The sequence below is a fragment of the Amia ocellicauda genome, chromosome 11 (assembly GCF_036373705.1).
Source record: "Amia ocellicauda isolate fAmiCal2 chromosome 11, fAmiCal2.hap1, whole genome shotgun sequence".
Lineage (NCBI taxonomy): Eukaryota > Metazoa > Chordata > Actinopteri > Amiiformes > Amiidae > Amia > Amia ocellicauda.
In genome coordinates this window covers 5,786,562-5,802,116 of record NC_089860.1, presented here as the reverse complement: position 1 = coordinate 5,802,116, position 15,555 = coordinate 5,786,562, and positions in this window count along the sequence as shown.

The following is a 15,555-nucleotide window of genomic DNA, read 5'->3' as shown; positions in this document are numbered from 1 at the left end:
ATGTCTGAATATTGGGAGGCAGTAACTAACATGAACAAATTACTTAGTTAACATGAATAAACATTACTTATATCAAGGACGACATATTTAGATGTTTGTTAATCTTAAGAGTTGTCAAAATAGTCACCAGATTTTCCATGTCGATGTAATGATCTTATGAAATAACATTACATACCTTTGTTAAAATAAAGGAAAATATAGATGTTGTAACAATTCCCAACCAAGACATAAGGGATCACCAGACTTAAAGATAGGGAGGATAAGGACTGCAGAATATGTGGTTGTAGACCCAAAGCATATTATACAAGACTTGTGAACATACATCAAAATCTCAACACCATTCCCCTTTACTCACACAGCAAACAGTATATACAAATACAAAAACAACAGATGAGTACACATTGAAATATATGAAAAACTATAGTGCTTTTTTACAACAGCATCCAATTTTACGTGTTCCTTGTTTGAGAACCCTTCCTGCAAGAGGGGTCAAGGACATTGAACCAAAGTATTACAATGGTGTTACAATGTATTTACTAAACATAATCAGTGCTTAGTCATGTTAACTAAATTATCAGCAAATGGTTTATTAGATGTTTTCTGGGACCTTTGTGCATCATGGTTAATGCGTAGATCATTATTCATTTGTGGGGCAATGACTTAGCCCAAAGGTATATTTAACAGGAATTATTATATTCTCACGAAAAAGTAGTAGCAGTAAGAGTTGAGATGAATGAACAAGGCTTTAATGGATATATGACTGACTTACTTGCTGAACTCCATGCTGCCATCTTCCTCTGCAAAACAGGATGAGAAAGGTGGGTACCATCCGGGTACATCTATGTGTGTGCGGTGTGCTTTACATTCATGATTTATGCCTTATTAATGGCTTAAGAGTTTTAATCACACATTATGTAAGCTAATTAGTGAATTAGTTAACGCTTTTGGAAGTGCCTGATGTAGTGGAAACTGTTCATGACTTACCAGTGTATTACTAGTGCTCCTAATGCATTAGTTAACATTAATAGGGTCTTGTTAACACATTGTGGTGTACCTGTGGTAAACTGGAAACTGTCCATTCCAAAATAATGGTTTGATTATGCTTGAAATGCTTATTAGACAGTGTTTTTAATGTTTTAATGAATATTTAATTCATTTAACTATACTGGTATAAATAACACAACCCAGTCTCACGAGAGAAAAGTCAACAGGCTAAGGTTTAGGCGCTGCACTGTTTTCTACTGGAAACATGTCACCTGGACCCTGTTCCTACCATGCAGAAGGAATAAATGCACCAGCAGAAAGTTACATAAACCTACCTAACACAATAATAATAATAATCATATTTCAATAATCTATCACTAAGGGTAATTATTTCCTTATGTATTTTTTAATAATCATATTCAAATGCAAGATTATGCCATGCAGTACGATCAGCACATTTAATAATAATAATAATAATAATAATAATAATAATAATAATAATAATAATAATAATAATAATATGATAATGATGATGTTAGGTAGGTAGATATATAGCCTAATACTAGCGCATATACATTTAAACCTGATCATGTTTTATGTAATAAAAATGTACATTGGAACAATGAAAATGCAATACATACGGTTGTTAATGCCAGTATACACTCACCTAAAGGATTATTAGGAACACCATACTAATACTGTGTTTGACCCCCTTTCGCCTTCAGAACTGCCTTAATTCTACGTGGCATTGATTCAACAAGGTGCTGAAAGCATTCTTTAGAAATGTTGGCCCATATTGATAGGATAGCATCTTGCAGTTGATGGAGATTTGTGGGATGCACATCCAGGGCACGAAGCTCCCGTTCCACCACATCCCAAAGATGCTCTATTGGGTTGAGATCTGGTGACTGTAGGGGCCAGTTTAGTACAGTGAAGTCATTGTCATGTTCAAGAAACCAATTTGAAATGATTCGACCTTTGTGACATGGTGCATTATCCTGCTGGAAGTAGCCATCAGAGGATGGGTACATGTTGGTCATAAAGGGATGGACATGGTCAGAAACAATGCTCAGGTAGGCCGTGGCATTTAAACGATGCCCAATTGGCACTAAGGGGCCTAAAGTGTGCCAAGAAAACATCCCCCACACCATTACACCACCACCACCAGCCTGCACAGTGGTAACAAGGCATGATGGATCCATGTTCTCATTCTGTTTACGCCAAATTCTGACTCTACCATCTGAATGTCTCAACAGAAATCGAGACTCATCAGACCAGGCAACATTTTTCCAGTCTTCAACTGTCCAATTTTGGTGAGCTTGTGCAAATTGTAGCCTCTTTTTCCTATTTGTAGTGGAGATGAGTGGTACCCGGTGGGGTCTTCTGCTGTTGTAGCCCATCCGCCTCAAGGTTGTACGTGTTGTGGCTTCACAAATGCTTTCCTGCATACCTCGGTTGTAACGAGTGGTTATTTCAGTCAAAGTTGCTCTTCTATCAGCTTGAATCAGTCGGCCCATTCTCCTCTGACCTCTAGCATCAACAAGGCATTTTCGCCCACAGGACTGCCGCATACTGGATGTTTTTCCCTTTTCACACCATTCTTTGTAAACCCTAGAAATGGTTGTGCGTGAAAATCCCAGTAACTGAGCAGATTGTGAAATACTCAGACCGGCCCGTCTGGCACCAACAACCATGCCACGCTCAAATTTGCTTAAATCACCTTTCTTTCCCATTCAGACATTCAGTTTGGAGTTCAGGAGATTGTCTTGACCAGGACCACACCCCTAAATGCATTGAAGCAACTGCCATGTGATTGGTTGGTTAGATAATTGCATTAATGAGAAATTGAACAGGTGTTCCTAATAATCCTTTAGGTGAGTGTATATTCAAAGCAAAATGTAGATATATTCTACTGGTTAACAATGAAGATCTTGCAGCCGACTGCCTACTTGCATAACGTTATGAAACTCCAGAACTACTTCCTCCCGGGTTGTTATCAAAGGCTCTCTGAACTCTTATTGGTTACTTGCCTTTAGGAAGCAGGACAAATACAATGCGACTGATTGGGTAATGTTTTAGGAATTCCAGCTCTTTGACTATTACTGTGCTTAATCCCACCTTCAAGGAGTAAATTATCCAATCAGACCCAATAAGACAAATAACCAAATAGATGTCAGAGAGCCTGTAAAAGGTTAGAATTATTTAAAATAAGAACCCGGGAGGAAGTAGTTTAATGTTATTTCATAATATCATTATATCGCTGTGGAAAATCTAAATATGTCGTCCTTGAAATGAGTAATGTTTATTCATGTTAACTAAGTAATTTGTTCGTGTTAGTTCCTGCCTCTGAATATTCAGACATGAAGAAAGACAAACCAATACATTAATTCATGCAGTAGATATTGAATTAGTTACCATTAATACATGTTTTTCATGACTTGTTGATGCATTAGTTACTGACTTGTTCATGTTAGCTGTCATATTAGTTAATGTCTGATAAGGGGTATTTATTGTAAATTGTTACCCTTAATATTAACAAATTAATATGGGTCTAGCCCTAATATTCCTAAGCACAATGTTTGCAGAAATAATTGCTCTACTGAGGTGCAGTTTGTCTTTTAGCATCTCTTCTTATATCTCTTCTTATATGTTACAAGTAGTAATAATAATAATAATAATTGTAATGAATTGTTGAAAAATGTGTGAGACAAAATAAGGCCAAATGAGGTAAAATACACTGGAAAACTATGTGAACTATAGGAAATGCAATCTACCTCATACTGAAACATTGCAGACTGTCAATCTTTATCACAAAAGCAAGCACCTGTTAAATTACTCAGCAGCTGTACTGTGAATGGAATAATTGTGATAGACACCTCTTGATATAATTTCCCCAGGAGACAAATTCAGCAGACACCAAACGAATGCCTCCATGGCTCACAGAGAGGGAGAGGGAGAGATTGTGCATGTGGCTTTCATAGCATATCTAAGGCAATCACAGGCTTTCAAGGCTGAGCAGCATTTTATTTATACATGTAAATGGAGTGAGAAGGGATCAGAGTGCTCCCTCTGCACCAGTAAGGCATTTGATGTGTAATAGAAATTGGCTAATAACTGACCATCATATGCCTCTAGAATATCTTATTTTTTTCATTTTGGTAACAGCCTGAATGTTCAAGTTTGTATATTATTTCAGACAATTAATAGACTTCAGTTAGAAGAATACACACCTTAGAGATATATTGGGACCCAGCTTTAATATATTGCAGTGTCACCTGTCATTCTCCGCTGAGAGAGTTATCCATCCATTGAACACTCCCTTCAAGGTAACCCTACCCTCAGAGTAACCAGTCTGAGATCAACCGTAATAAAACCTGCCAGGCTGTTCAGTGGATACTGTTTATTGAATCAGTTACCGGTGACAAAACGGATGATGTGGGAATGCATGCAGTAAGACCAACTGAAATGTCCCAGTGTCCCAGTTGTGCTTTGAAGTGATTATTGAATTGTATTTAATGGGTTTAAAGTGGATGCTGTGGTTGAATCATGGCATTGCTTGATTTACACCTATCATATTGGAAAGTTCCTTGAAAATTTCCTGGCATTTCTGTATACTCTGGTATGGGAATAAAGCAAAATAATCCTAGGGATAACCTAGAGCCAAGTTGGTCTATTGGATAAGTACAAGGGCTTGTTGCCAGAAGGTTTTTAGTTTAGGCTTTTCCACCAAGTGAACTCTGGATTACCCTGAGCAAGTGTACTTCAGATGAAGTATAGTACATCGACTGTGTAGCAGCAGTTACTGACATAGTTCACGCTCCAGCCACAGTTAGTTGCTGTGGATGAATTCCTTTGCTGAATAACTTTATTTGAGACAATTACAAAAATGAGAATAAGCTCAGAAAACAATAATAGTAGATTCTAACTGTATTACCGTGTTCTTTATTTTTTTAAATGTCAACCTTGCCCCTTAACAAAGCTAAACAAACTCCCCATTGCAAAGACCATCTAAAGCACTTCTATGAGTCAGCCCAAAAGTAATTAAATCAGAACTCAAGGTGCTACTGTAGACACAGTCCCGGATAAAATGTAAGAATGGCAGCTTCAAAAAGTCAAAGATTCACAATTTCACATGACATGAACCTAACGCCTCGTCCGTGTTCTGGGAAGGTATTCATGAGATTTCCAATTCAAGGGAAGATTGAATTCTGTTGAGAGGTCACAGACAGGCTAATGCAAACTTTAATTATATGAATACCCAAAGAAGTATTCTGCTATATTCCAATTCCACTTCTACTGCCAAGGGATTATAAAATGCTTCTTATCGCAGGTCTAAAAGGCTCTTTCGGAAGTCCCAGCTCAAATAAACTGCTAGTGTGAACTGAAGACTATGGGGAAACTGGGAAAAAAAAATGTGGCCCTACCAACAATGACCTATAATATACTGGTGAGCAGGGAAAGTTTCTGGCCTTTCTCATTCCAAACCTCCAGCTTGTTCAGCACAAGACATGTGGGAGAGATTTCACATTTCTGCAAGGTGTACCATAGCACCTACATGACACATGCATACAATGATCTGACCCCTCACCCGACACCCACCACCTGGCATCCCCACCCAACACCCACCACCCCCCAGTGTCACCAGCATTCGGATCCCTTTAAAAAAATTGTAGCCATTCTGAATTGTCCTTGGTTTCCCTTTCAAACTGAGATTTAAGATTTAAAAACATTAACTTAATCATTTTCAGCAATTTTTTTAGGTTATATAGGAAACATGTAAGCATATGCCATTAAAATAAAATGTCAACAACAATGTTGTAACTCATTTATGACATGAAGTCAATTCAATTCAATTCATTAACATTTCAATAGATTAAAAACCATATTGAACGTTTTGATATCATAACATTTTAAATATATAGGAATTATGATATTTTTATACTTGGATTTATATATTCTCTTAATACTTGCAAATTGCTTCATGGTATAAATTAAAACAAAACAATAATGACCATGTTGCCATCTTGTTTGTTATTTAAGGAAATCCAACAAAATATGCATTAAAACTACATAAATAATGTTATAAATATGTTATTGTGTTGTTAAAACAACATGACAATGTAAATGTGATGCCTACACACTTAAAAATACTCCTAAAAACAATACAAGTATAAGCATCACTCCAGATAATGAGTGACATTGTTGGATAACAGAAAGTGATTGTTTTCTGGTATGACAAAATACAAGTTTTAACTTAACTTAACTTAACTTAACCATTTATATAAATGTAGTACTTTGACCTAGAACTATCCAAAGTCATCTTTCACATTAAATATACATTGTTTTTATTGGTTTTATAGTTTTTTATTAGTTTTTGTAACATTTTTAAATTTTCATTTTAGGTGTGGACAGTTATCCAGTATGACATTTTGGATGATTGGAGATCAATAGCTCCTAAAATGTTAAATAAAATACTCCTATCAGTGAATAAAAATAGGAGTGCTGAGACATATTATTGTTTTAATAACAAATAAATACATGTAATATTTGTAATATGCTTGAGACACCAAAATGCATGCATCACGTCATTGACCCACGTCATTGGCCTGCTGGTCCCCTTGCCCATTATAGAAACACCATTTGATCGCATTGCAATGGATTTGTTAGGACCATTACCAAACTCTGCTATGGGCCACCAGTACATTCTGGTAATACTGGATTATGCAACCCGATGTCCAGAAGCAATTCCCTTACGTACAATGGCCTCTAAAGGAATTGCAAAGGAGCTTATGCTCATGTTTAGTAGAGTAGGAATTCCACGGGAAATTTTGACCGACCAGGGTACCCCCTTCATGTCACGAGTAATGGCTGATCTTTGTAAACTCCTTAAAATAAAACAATTAAAGACCTCCGTGTACCACCCCCAAACTGATGCCCTGGTAGAAAGGTTTAATAAAACCTTGGAAGTCAATGCTTAGAAAAGCCATTGACAAAGATGGGAGGAATTGGGATTTTCTTTTACCTTACCTCATGTTTGCCATACGTGAGGTACCACAGTCCTCAATTGGGTTTTCCCCATTTGAACTATTGTATGGAAGGCACCCCCGGGGAATTTTGGACATAGCTCGAGAAACGTGGGAACATGAAGCTACCCCCTTTCGTAGTGTGATTGAACACATTACAGAGATGCAGGATAGGATAGCCACAGTCACTCCTATAGTAAGGGAGCACTTAAGGCAGACTCAAGAGCACCAACAGTTTCTGTATAACCGACAGGCCACCCTCAGAGTATTTCAGCCAGGGGATAGGGTTTTGGTGTTGGTCCCTACCGTGGAATGCAAGCTACTCGCTACATGGAAAGGACCATATGAAATAGTCGAGAGAGATGGTGAAGTCAACTATAGGGTCCGACAGCCAGGTCGTCGGCCACCGGAGCAAGTATATCACATTAATTTGCTCAAAGCTTGGAAGGACAGGGAAACATTAGTGTCCATACTTACTTTTCCAACAGAACCCCTGAGGTGAATATTGCACCCACGCTTTCTTCAGTACACACAGAGGAAGTGAAAAGATTTGTAGAGAAGAATAGGGACGTATTCTCAGGGAGACCAGGAACGACACATATGGTGATGCATGATATAATCACCGAACCAGGAAAAAAGGTGAACATGAGACCTTATAGGGTCCCAGAAGCACGCAGGGCCGCAATAGGAGCAGAGATTCAAAGAATGTTGGAAGCAGGGGTAATAGAGGAATCCATGATTGAGTGGTCTAGCCCCATTGTCTTAGTCCCTAAACCTGATGATTTGTGGCGGTTTTGTAATGATTTCAGAAAGGTTAATGAAATATCTAAGTTTGATGCCTACCCCATGCCCAGGATTGATGAATTACTTGAGAAAATAGGAAAGGCCAGATACATTTCAACCCTCGATCTCACAAAAGGGTATTGGCAAAAGGGTAACCCAAAGAGCCAGAGAGAAAATGGCCTTTGCAACTCCTGATGGGCTGTTTCAATACACCGTTATGCCATTTGGGTTGCATGGTGCTCCCACCACCTTTCAGCGGCTAATGGATAGAATACTTTGACCCCACACTGAGTATTCCACAGCTTACCTGAACGACGTGGTAATCCACAGTCCTGACTGGGAGTCGCACTTACCACGTGTACAGGCTGTTCTCAATGCAATAAAAGCAGCAGGGATGTCTGCAAATCCAACAAAATGTGCCCTGGGGTTGGAGGAAGCACAATACCTAGGTTATACAGTAGGAAGGGGAAATGCTAAACCACAAGTGTCTAAGGTTGAGGCCATTAAAACCTGGGCAAAACCTGTTAATAAGAAACAGGTAAGGGCATTTCTGGGGTTGACTGGGTATTACCGGCGCTTTATCCCTAATTATGCTACGATAGCTGCTCCTCTCACTGAGATGACTTGGGCCAGGCAACCTAACATGGTTACATGGGATGGCAGGGCCGACCAAGCATTTGCACAACTTCAGGAGGCACTGTGTAGGGACCCAGTACTGGTAGTGCCTGACTTTAAGAAGGAATTTATACTGCAAACAGACACTTCAGAGGTGGGGCTAGGTGCCGTATTGTCGCAGGACGTAGGCGGAGTTGAACACCCGGTCTTGTTTTTGAGACGGAAGTTTGAGCCCCGGGAAATGAACTATGCTGTGGTGGAAAAAGAATGTCTGGCTGTTAAATGGGCTCTTGAAAGCCTGAAGTATTATTTATTGGGTAGGCATTTTACTCTGGTCAGTGATCATGCCCCGCTCACCTGGATGCACAGGGATAAAAATAAAAATGCCAGGGTGATGCGATGGTTCCTGAGTTTGCAGCCGTTTACTTTCACACTCCGGCATAGGGCTGGGAAAGAAATGGGTAATACTGATGGGCTCTCCCGCGTTCATGTTTTTTTTGCAGCTGTCGCTTGTCCCAGGGGGTCGTCGCTGGGGGGGAGATTGTGTGATAATCCAAGGGGCAGGGTGCTCAATGGGAGATATGTGAGGGCAGAGGTGTTAATGGGAATGTGTCCTGTGGAAAGGTGGCTGCTTAAAAACAAGGGGACTACAGAAAACAAAATGGAAACCCACAGAAAGACTACATGACTATAAGACTACAGAACCCTCAGCCAGCCATCTCCCCCTTAATGAGTCCACCTGGTGATAATCTACCACCAGGTATAAAAAGGGAAGAATCTGGGGGAAGAGGGCAGAGTTGAAAAAGCCAGCAGAGGGTGAATAGCTGAGTTGCCCTGTAGTTATTTCCATGAGGTTTACTTAAGTTTGGGAGTTTTGTGGTTTGTTTTGGCCCTTGAGCCGTATTTCTTTGTTTGTTTGGATAGTTATTAAAAGTATTATGTTTGAAGACTGGTCTCCTGCACAGTCTTAAAAAACTGCTTTGTCACAATATATATATATATATATATATATATATATATATATATATATATATATATATATATATATATATATATATGGTTCATTCTTAACCATTCAGAGCTGGATTTTTGCTTGTTCTCCCATTGGTGTGTGTACAATGGCAGACAAGACTTTTCATACTTGCAAGAACTGTCCAAAACATATGCCCTCTGCAGACAGCCATGAGATCTGTGTGGGCTACCTTGGACAGGAAGGAGGGCATTCTCAGGAGAAGCCATGGCCCTTCGATTTTGCTACTACATGCCCAGGCTCCCCCTTACACTCAGGACCAGCTGGAATACTGTACCCAGTGCACCCAAGACTCGTGGGGGCTCACCACAATGCAGTAGACAACCAGGTACTCTCTACAATTCTCCTGCCTGCCATGGGAACTGCCCAATTGCCAGGACTTGCTCAGTCAGGGCTGTATGTGGCACCACAACCTGTCCAGCCTGTAGCTCTGGTTTTGGCCCCTGATTGGCTCAAACTGAGAAAGTAATTACCACTTTGCAGAGTGCTAGGGCGGTCTCTACTCATTCCCAATATGGTTTCAAGTAGGGGGTGTTCCAGCAATAGTGTTTGGCAAGGGACCAGGATCCCACAACCTGTCCTATGGCAAGATGCCTTCTACCCTGAAAGTGTACTTGGCAGCCATTTCTACAGGCCATGTGAAGGTGTACTCCGTTTCTCCCAGAGCTCATTTTCTGTCCTGTCAGTTTTTTAAAGGGGCTCAGCTGTTGAGGCCACCACGAAAGAATGTTGGGCCTCAGTGGTGATTGAACATCATGCTGCAAGCCTTGACGAAACCTCCTTTTGAGCCAATGCATTCAGCAGACCTTAAACGTCTGTCTCTAAAGACAGCCTTCTTGCTAGCAATCACTTCCGCTAAGCATGTAAGTGAGTTGCAGGCCTTGTCTGTGTCCAGAGCTTGTTTGCTTTTTTCTCATGGTCGGTCCAGGATTACTCTGTGGCCTTTTTTCCTAAGACTATTTCATCCTTCCATGTCAATCAATCTATTGAGTTGGAAGTTTTCTTTCCCCCTCCTTTTCAATCAGACAGGGAGCATATTTTCCAAACTCTGTAGCCAGAGAGAGCGCTGGCGTACTATGTGGGGAGATCAGAGAACTTGCGCCAGTCTGGACAGTTGTTTGCATGCTATGGGTCACAGTCACAGGGCCAGACCAGGTCTAATCAGAGACTGTCCAGGTGGATTACAGAAACTGTTAAGATGGTGTTTCACCTCAGCAAGTTGCCTCAGCCTCAGATTGGTCACTGGTCACTCCACAATGGGACAGGCCACATCCGTCATCGACATCTGCAACACTGGGGATGGGTGTGTCCCCATACATTCTCCAGATTCTACCATCTGAATGTTGTGGATGCTCAACTCCCTGGTTTTGGAACGAGATTGTTGAGTGCAGTATTGTACTGTTGTCTGACTGGTGAGTCTTCTGCATGTGACAGTTCATGAGATTTGTTAAATATTCTTCAGAATTCTGGGTTCTTAAAGGGCAAGTAACTCATTAGTGATAGTTACTATTTATATTTCAGGGAACCAGGGTTATGATAGATAACCTTATGTTGTGACTCGCAGGGGCGTAGTTTGTGGGGGGGATGGGGGGGAGGTAACCCCCCCAATATTCAAATCTAGCAATTACAACCCCCCCAATATTTGTATCATGATCTCATGAAAAATATGTAGAATTTATTTATTTTGTAGCAATATTTTTGTTCCTAATTGAATGTTCGTCTTTCGGTATTTAAAACCAAAAAAAAAACTTGCTTCAGTAAACAGTAAACCCAGACCCTCAATCAGCATCTTCATTTGCTTAAACAGTGGCCTCAGTCTGGCACAGAAAAAAAAGCAGTGAAAAACAGTCTCCCTCTGAGAACAGAAAGGACAATTGTCTGTAACACCAGGCTTAATGATGGTCAGAAAAGAGTTGATGGCAATGATGGAATGAAGGATCCTCCACTGCAGATCCCTCAACCTTTTTTGCAGTGGAGGTTAGTACAAAGTACGCCAAGCCGGTTCAAATTCCTCCCCCACCCCTAACTGCTCTTGCCACTGCGTATCAGGTAACTGCTGGAGCTGCTGCTGGTGACGAACCTTAACGCAGGCCTTGTACACCTGCTTCCCCTCCATAGTAAATAGAGAAAGCATTCTCAACCTTCAGTAAATGCCCCGGCACCTCAGTGTGCTGACTGAATGCTGGGGACACTGTTAACAAGGGGAACTCAGAGTCAGGCTGTGGGGCCCTCCTTTGCCTAAGCATTCTCTCCACCAAAACCAGCCCCTCTGTCGGCAGCGCATTACGGACCTGGTTTAGAAACTGTTCCACTACATGCACAGAGTTAACGCCCAGCTCTGCAGCCAAAAGCTCAGGCTCCTTCCACCTAAAATGACTCAAGTCCAACAAGTGCCCGACTTTCACCACTCCAACCCTGACTAACACACTAGTGAAATGTGACCTCCCCACTAGCTGTGTTTGGAAAAAGGGATTCAGAATCAGGGGCTCCTCCAGTACACCATAGAAACTGAACCTCTCAGTATCTCTGCCGACAATTCTGAACAAGCTCCAGGCCTTCAGGAGACTGTAGTAGTACAGGGGCAACTGGGTCACCTTAAGGCAATGTATTTCTATTAGAAAAATATTCTCCCCCACCTGTCACAGGAAACCCAGAGCAAGCTGTGCCCAGGGCAGGTCCTCTGAAGAGTACAGCAGCCTCTGAAGTGCCTTCAGACGAAAGGCCGCAGTCCTACTGGCAATGTCGATCAGACCTTGCCCCCCCTCTGCCAAAGGCAGATAAAGCACACATTGTCTGATCCAGTGCAGCCCGTCCCAAAAAAATCCAACAAAATAGACTGAAGCTTCTTAATCAAAACCTCAGGAGGTTCCAAAATGATAAACCTGTGCCATACACTTGAGGCAACCAGGTTATTAACTACAAGTGCCCTGCCCCTATAGGACAGTTGAGGAAGTAGCCACCGCCATCGCTGTAACCTGGCTTTAAACTTCTCCACCAGACTTTCCCAGTTTTGAGTGGTGGCGTCATCACCCAAAAACACTCCTAAGTACTGGAAACCCCCCCTGTCACACCGCAGTCCTGCTGGCAGGTGTGGCGTAGCACAGCCATTCCAGTCACCCACTAGCACTGCACTGCTTTTCGCCCAGTTGATTTTTGCACTGGAGAGCCTCTCATAATTTCTCTGGCATGCCTCAAGCTGCTCCACATCCCCGTCTCCAACCACAAGCACTGCTATGTCATCAGCATATGCAGTGACCTTGAAGGACATATCTGGACACTGAGGAAAAGTCACCCCTGTCAGTACTCTCCGTAACTCATTCACCAGGGGCTCTATAGCCAAAGAGTACAGCATGCCAGAGAGAGGGCAGCCTTGCCGAATGCCCCGCCGTACCGAAAATGGGGCACTTAAAATGCCATTTATCTTCAGTACACCAAAAATATCACCATAAAGCAGCTGGATTTTCTCAATAAAGCCAACAGTAAACCCAAAGGCATCGAGGACCTTCCACAAATTCAAGTGATCTACTCTATCAAAAGCTTTCTCTTGATCCAATGACACGATACAAGCTTTAAAACCAAAAAGTTTAGAGGCTGCCATAATGTCCCGAATCAAAAAAATATTGTCAAAAATGGACCTGTTAGGTATACAGTACGTCTGATCTGGATGCACCACCTCACTCATGACAGTCTTTAAGCGATTGGCTAGGGCTTTCGAGATGATCTTATAATCAGTACAGAGTAGCGACACAGGTCTCCAGTTCCTTATGCTGCAGAGGTCCCCTTTTGGAGCAGCTTGATCACAGCCCTTCGGCAACTCAGAGGCAGTTCTTTCCTTTGCAGACTCTCCTCCAACACCTCACACAGATCTGCCTTCAACAAGGACCAGAACAATTTGTAGAACTCCACTGACAAGCCATCAATCCCAGGAGCCTTGCCAGTGTTCAGGCCCTGCAAAGCGTCAGTGAGCTCCTCCTCGCTCAGATGCTGCTCAAGTCGCCTGGCTCCCTCCTCTGAAACCTGCGGGAGGTCCTCAAGGAAGCGCTGGCCTCCGCCATGAACAAGTCCCTGTAGAACTCCATAGCCAGCCTGCGAATGTCCCCAGGCTCACGCAGCTCCTGTCCTGCTGAGGTCGTCAAGCAGTGTATCAGCTTACTCTGTGCCCTCTTTTTCTCTAGCCCAAAAAAATAATGAGTGGGAGCATCCATCTCCGCACAACTCTGAAAACGTGCCCTCACCAGGGCTCCCTGTACTTTCAATCCCAACAGATCCGACAATCCCCTCCTTTTCTTCTGCAGACTCTCAATCAGTCCAGCTGTTGGGCAGGAGTCTATGGCTCTCTGGAGCTCCAGAATCTCCACCTCTAAAACTTTCATGGCTTCAGTTAAGCCTTTGGTGACATTCATGGTGTACTGCTGACAAAAAGCCTAAATCTGTACTTTCCCCACATCCCACCATTGCCGTACAGAAGAGAAATTGGATTTCTGCGCCCTCCACCTCTCCCAAAAGAAGGTAAATACTCTCCTAAAGTGCATGTCAGCACCCAGAACTGCATTGAAATGCCAATGGGAGCTATGTGGCTTTACTGATGGAAACATCACAGTTGCTGTTACCAAACTGTGATCTGAAAAACCACTAGGGGTGATAAAACCAGCTTTTAAAATATTTACATTGTGCTGAAAGGTATAAAAGCGATCCAATCTAGCCAGAGAAACATCCTTCTCTGTGATCTTCGTCCAAGTATACTGTCTGGTATATTTCCAAACATCAGCCAATTGAAAAAGTTTAATAATCCTTAAAAGCTCTTTGCTGGACTGAGGATGAGGTTCTAAATGATTCCTATCCTTCTGAGGATCAACTGTACAATTAAAATCCCCCCCTATAACCACATTCTCCTCAGGTGTGCACTCCAAAAGCAGTGTTTCCAACACTTGGAGGAAACACACTCTCTCTCTTCCCTCAGTGGGTGCATAAACGTTTATAAAATGAAAAGCGTGTTTTTCCACCGCTGCCCGAACGCTCATCAAACGTCCTTTTACCACCTTGTTCAGAATTACAGTAGATGGCAAAAACCCTCTACTAAACAAAACCGCCACCCCTGCACTGACATTAGTCCCATTACTAAAGTCTCCTGCCCACTCCTTCTCCCAGTCTACTTGATTCACACTATCTATGTGGGGCTCCTGTAAGAAAGTAACACCCAGGCATTTCTGAATGATATAAGAGAGAACCGTGGCTCTCTTTACAGCATTCCTACCACCATTAATATTTAAGCTCCCAATATGTAAGTTATTATACATTGATAAGAAAGAGGAAGAGGAAAACAAAAACAGAGAAGTAAAAAAACAGGTGACCGCAATAAAAAAGCAAACACCAGTGTTACTATACATTGGAGTCTTTTTCAACCCTTTACGCAGTTTGCTGGAGATATTCTTTAAACAAACAAACTCTTGTGTACAGAACAGCTCTTGCCCAACCGCAGTGTGTTTCAGAGACTGCACCAAGCTCAGAAACAGACTTACAATCCGTCTCCTACCCTTTGTTTCATCAAGAAATTATTTAATAAACTGCGCGCTGTAACCACCTCGGACTCTCTGTACGTCAGAGGCTTCCGAGGCGATGGATGAGTCGGTGAGACTGCCCTCCCCCTCACTGTCAGACTCCGAGCTGTCACCCGCTGCAGTCACAGCCTGCACACTGCCTCATCCGGCTAAGGAGCTTGACTCCGTTTTTTAGCAGAAGCACCGTCCACAGATTTGCGAGTGCGTTTCTTCCCAGGCACTTTAAAAACCGTGCTGTCCTGACCAGGATCCGTCCCCACTTCCATTCCCGTGTCCCACACACTGCTCAGTGTTGTCTTCACAGTCTCCATCTTTTCAGTCTGGTCACCAGCCCTCTCGCTGCTCACCCCCACTCCACTACCTGATGCCCTGTCCTGCTGCTGTATACTGCCATTCAGTCCAGTTAAACGGCTGTCATCCGTACTGTCTGATGCTCCACTAACATTAGCTGACACACCGCTAATACCCGGGACCTCCACAGTCGGCACGGTACCGCCGCTGTCAGAAATACTCTCACCGCCCACACTCTCCTGTACCTGGACCTCCAGACCTTCACTCTCTT